This window comes from Triticum dicoccoides, chromosome 2B (genome assembly GCF_002162155.2).
Source record: "Triticum dicoccoides isolate Atlit2015 ecotype Zavitan chromosome 2B, WEW_v2.0, whole genome shotgun sequence".
NCBI classification, from domain to species: Eukaryota; Viridiplantae; Streptophyta; class Magnoliopsida; order Poales; family Poaceae; genus Triticum; species Triticum dicoccoides.
Window position 1 is genome coordinate 347,601,943 of NC_041383.1, and position 5,617 is coordinate 347,607,559.

Consider the following 5,617-nt stretch of genomic DNA (forward strand, 5'->3'; position numbering starts at 1 on the left):
ACTCAACAGATATACACTACTATTGTAATGAATAGTAACGATGTTGCAAACTTGATGTTCAAGTGAAAAACTTGAATTGTATAGACCTCAAAATAAAATGAGATGATCTTGTATCAAGTTGCAAGATAATTCAGCAGGGTGAATTAATATTTTGCAAGAGAAAATTAATCTCAATCGCAATGAGATTGTTTTCTGAGAGGAAAACATTATTTTTTCTCAATCGCAAATCAATATTGTTATGCGAGAAAAATTTAATCTCAATCGCAAAACAATGTTGTTGGACTAATAAGACATGTTATAGGGATTGCTAAAAAGCAAACGCATTGAACATGCCATATATAATAACCACATATTTTCTGGAATGTTAAAACTCAACAGAAAAAGGGCTGAAAATGCAAAGTCCAAGGAGCCAGATGGCTCGATTGTAAAATACAGTAAAGCATAGAGCTAAACTGCAAAGATTCGTAAGCCTCAGGATCGAATCAGAATTTGCTTGGACCCAGTTAACATTAAGGTAAAGTCCGAGGACTAAATCGAGAAATGGCTGAAAGGATAAGATGCCCTTTCTTTCTCCTGTGTGGCCATCCCTGTAACCGTCGCCTCAGCGGCCACGGCCTGGCGTGGCCAGCCACGGCCGGGCGCGGGCGGAGCGCGGCGCATGGGGCGGTCGCGGGGCGCGGCGCGGCGCTGCCGGGCGGCGGCCAGTCGAGGCGGCGCGGCAGGGACGAAACCGCTGGAGCCGGCAACTTGGTCCGGCGGGGACTGAAGCCAATCGATGCCACTTGCCATGGATGCCTTCGCCCGCCGTCCAGCGTCAAGAGCCGCTGGGGGGCGTTGTTGTGCGTCTCGCGCTGAGGTCGCTACGCCGCCGCATCGCGAGGATGCATGCCATGGTTGCCAGCTCCGCCACCGGGAGGTCGAGGATGCGGGCACCGCGCGCTAAGCGCGTGCGGTTGTTTCCATCACAGCCGCTCGCCCGTGGGCCGTGGCACGTCTTGTCATACACCGGCTGGTGCCTCGCTGCGGAGCAGCGGCCACGGGCGCCGCCATGCTCCTTGAGGGGCATCTCCATGTAGGTTGTGAACGGCGCCTCCGGCCGCTGCGGGCTGGAGCGCTGGGCCTCTGCCACCGGTGATGCAGCCGTGCGGTAGATCACCGTTGGCACCATCGGCCGCAACCAGCGTCTCCGCTGCCTTGTGCGGTCATGCCAGCAGCGAGCGGCTCGATGGTACTTTCTTTTCTCCTCCTTTACGCACTCAGATGAGAGCAATTTGCTTGTGTGCGTAGGCGTACAGGTAACAATCAGATCATTGATTGATTATTAGAAGAAGACAAGATCAAAAAGTGTACTTGATTGATTCCTCTTTGTTGGCCTTCTTGCCATTGACGGGAAGTTGCCGATCGGATCGCCACGTTTAGCACCATGGTGGTGGCATGGATCGGGTGGCAGCGGGCTGCACGCCGATCGGAGATCTGGATCGTCCGCATCCACCGCCCCAATCCGCGAGGGCTGTCATCCGAGAACGACTCCATCGCGCGTAGCCGCAGTTGCTCTCTCGGCAGGGCGTGCTGATAACGTGTTAGAAAGGGAAACGAGAGACAATCGAGAGAGCCTTGGAACAGATGTAAAAGTGAATTCCTTGTTCTCATTGATGATGGGTTACACATATATATAACCCCTGAAGGGGTGTCTCCGAAGGAACACGAGGCAACCGCCTCCTTTAGAAAAAGTAGGGATTAACAGGATTAATTAAATCCTAACACAAATAACTGCAACCTAGGACAGGTCTACACTTCTTCACTGCTGATAGATAAAATACATGTCCTGTATTTTCTATCTAAATTATTAATGTTGGTTCAATATTTGCATGTCTAATCTTATCAACTAGTAAGAAGCATTCTACTACCTTTTTTTATCTGCAAGGTAGTTGTTACGGTGTTTGGATAAAGTTATTTATGGTAGTAACTTCTATGTTGTGGAACTAGTTTTAGAGGGCAGCAGCTTAAACCGAAGCTTGTACATATTCATTAGAAGCTACACTCTAGCATGATCTCTCCTATGAGATCATTACATGTTGCAATCAAATGGACACGGCAGCCATCGGCAACAAGCGTCGTAAGAAAGATAATTAGGAACATAGGTGGGGCACCATAGTAAAACAGAGGCGGGGGTGATATTTTTTCTTCACCCGTTGCAACGTAAGGGCCCTTTTGCTAGTGTATCCCAAATAACAAGTGCCGCAATTGTGGCACTTATCAAGTTGGCCTGAACGCAATAGCTGTTGTTGGATTGATTTGCACGAATATTGCAGCAGTTGCCATCTGAGTCAAGTGTCACGTAAGTGCACAACGTTGTGTGCGCGATCTGCTCCTTGTCCGAGCGGACTGCATCCATTCCCTTTAGCATACGGTCGCTCGCTCTCCGTGCGGTGAAACTGCTCTACGCTCGCACGACCGCCACCTCGCTTAATTCTTGGCACGTAGCCGTTTTTTTCACTGCACAGCCGCGCTCCCTTCCCGTTTGCATCCGTTCCCCACCCACTTCTCCTTGACTCTGCGTCGACCTGAGAGCGATTCTGCGATGACACTGAGGCGATTCCGCGGCAACCTCCGACGAAATCGTGGCGGAAGTCTCGCGGAGACTAGTTGTCGTCGCCAGGAGGACTCTCAGTCGCTCCGTCACTGGTGGATTTTGAAGTGTGCAAAGGTAACGCTCACGAATCTCCTACTCTGGAATCCTGCATTTGTCGCTTCCCCTCTCTTGAATCTCTTTGTTTTTGGCAGCGAATCCATGGTGAATCCGTGGTGGATGTGTTAGGGGCGTCGTTTCCATGTCGCCGGTGAGTCGCTGACGTGTTGATGGTTAGGGTAGTAGTTCTCATTCTCCTAGTCGTGGTACGTCTCACCCGCGCCTCGCCTTTTGTGCTCACCTAGTCGCCGGCTTAACTTCAATGGAGTCGTTATTCGTTGTTGATGGGAGCAATCTAGGGGGGCATCTACTATGGGATTGGACTTCTGAAAGGGATCACGTGGTTCAAATCCGAGGCACGGCGCAATGTTTGTTCTGTTTTTACAGTAACCCTAGATTTAGATTTGTTCTGTTGTGAGATTGAGTTGAGTTCTTCCATGTTTAATTAGGCGCATGTTCATGGCAATTCATTGGTTGCAAAAATATTCTTAATTGCCTTTTTTGCTTTTCGTAACCATGACAACTCTGTTTGTAGCAATAACCTGAATGTTTTCCATGTGGACTAATTACCTGATGGCAACTTTCTCACATGTTCAACCAAGGCCTTGCCATGTTTGCCTAATTGCCTCGATGTTTAATTCAAACATGGCAACTCCTTATGTACCAAGATGTTTTCCATTTTCTATGTACTGTTCATTTAGCAAATGACAACTCCCTCATGTTCAGAGATCCTCTCGTTACCATGTTACTGCATGACTACATGGCAACTATCCATGCCCATGGAAATTCAGTGATTATAAAACACCCTTCAATTGCCTTGTTGCTCAAGCAAACATGGCAACTCCATTTCTGCACCAACATTCTGCTATTTTACCGTACTGACTAATTAGCAGAGGGCAACTTCATTATATGCACAACTCACTTTTGTCATTCTTTCACATTGTTGGTGACATGGGATATGCTGTAATTTGCCTGTTTTGTTCATTTGAAACATGGCAAGTGACTCCTCCTCCTGAGCGCCTCCTCCTCCTCCTGAGCGTCGGCCGCCACTCCGACCCCGGTGGCCACAATCCACCCCGCCAACGACCACTCCGGTCTCCGCAGCCACCGCCCAACCCACCGGCAACCGCTCCGGTCTCGGTGTCCTCAAGCCCCTTCCCCCCATGGCGTCCAGGGTCTCTCTCTCTCGGGGATTCGTCATCCTCGATCTCGCCTTCCCCACCTCATCCACCCCTCTGGTCTACCATCATTGTCCTGGACGTCCTTGGGTCTATGTTGGGTCCCATCATCCAAGGCAGCATCGGCGGTCCTCCATGCCCCCCCGGTGGCTGGCCCTTCGGCCTGGCAGACCAAATCGGGCAGGCGCCCCCGCACCCCTCCATACCCACCGTGCCGCTTGGCGCCACCGCTCACCCGTGGACCCCGTCCCCACCAAGAAGTCGAACACGCGCATCTCGACTGTCCTTCATGGTGCTGCTCAACTGTGGAGATGCGGGCCATATCTCGGCCAAGTGCTAGAAGGAGACGTTGTGCATCCGTTGCAAGGGCCATGGCCACCTAGCGCGGGGCTGCACCAGGCAACGGAGCCCCTCACCGTATGATAGACATGTGCACCTACCGCCGGCGCTGGTAGTATCGAGCATTCCGCTTCCTCTGCTCGATGTCAGGACGCCCCACCCCCTCTGCCATAACCGTAGCTACTGTAGCATGCGCACTCGCCCCCGGAGGTCCATCTCCCGCCACCACCGCCGCCCCCCTCCATGCACAGTCCGGCTGGGCAGGTCTTGGAGCGAGGTTGTCGCATCGAATGTTGGGGTGAGCATGGTCGGACCCGGGTTCGCTATGCCGTTCGCGGGCCAGTTGGACTCGGTGGAGGGGCGTGCTCTCGCGGGGCACGAGGCCCCTATGGAATGCTGCTTCCTCAAAGCGGCAGAGGACCTCTCACTCATGGAGGAGAACCTGGCGTAGGCTGTGGTGGTCACTGTCACCGGTGATCAGCAGTAGGTGGATCTGGCATGGCGGCAAAGACATTGCACGTGGAATTTGGCATCGGTCCGGGCGACATGTCAATTTGCCGATTCTATCCAGAGGATTTCCTCGTGATTTGCAAGCATCCGATCATTAGGCAGCTAATGGTGGACCGTGGGCAGGCTTCTTCGTCATGATGCTCGCTGTCCCTCCGGCTGTGGACTCGACAGGCCCAGGCTACAGGCGCGACCATGCCCTTCCTGGTGCCGCTGGAACTGATTGACATCCCGTCTCATGCCTAGTCCAGGCGGATGGGTGAAGTTCTCTTGCACGACCTGGGTTTTGTGGAGCAAATCGTCGATCGTACTGTGCAGAGAAATGACATGGCTGGCTTCCTGGTGTGGTTTAGGACCAACGACCCGTCTAGAATTCTGGCCGCCGTCTCCTGTTCATCGAAGAACCTAGGCACGTGCATGTCGCCGAAGCGCCTAGGGCGCTGTTGTATCCGGTGACAATCATAGTACTGGACCCGCGGATCATGGACGACGGCCTGGGGTGGACATGCCACCGCCGCCACCTTCACCACCATCAGGCAATGAAGAAAATGGAGACAGTCGGGGCGGTGCTGCAGTGCGGCAGGGTGGACCGCGTCCGACACCCGCATCTGACGCCTGGGTGGTGGGCTCAGGTGGATCGTCGGTGGCGTCGTCGGGGTGCCGCCGCAGCATAGACATGTCAGATTTTATATGAGTTGCACTGACCAGTCGTCAAGACAGCTAGGCCTCCTAGCGCCTTCCAGCTGGTACGCTCGCGTCATAGAGAACATCGAAAGTGGAACCCCGCAGTAGTTGTCCTACCACGTGCCGCCTTTGGCAGATGATAGACCGGCAATACCCGCTCAAAGCGAGGGAGACACACCTGATCCTGATCCTCATGTGTCATCCCGAGGATCACACCAGC

General features: G+C 52.9%; 1 long non-coding RNA gene across 1 annotated transcript; it reads left to right on the plus strand.

Annotated features, from left to right (window-relative positions):
* Positions 1-631: 631 nt before the first annotated feature.
* On the plus strand, positions 632-3,263 carry LOC119363675. Its single transcript, XR_005174275.1, has 2 exons — positions 632-2,707; positions 2,785-3,263. It is a non-coding gene; the product is annotated as an uncharacterized LOC119363675 (long non-coding RNA).
* Positions 3,264-5,617: the final 2,354 nt, after the last annotated feature.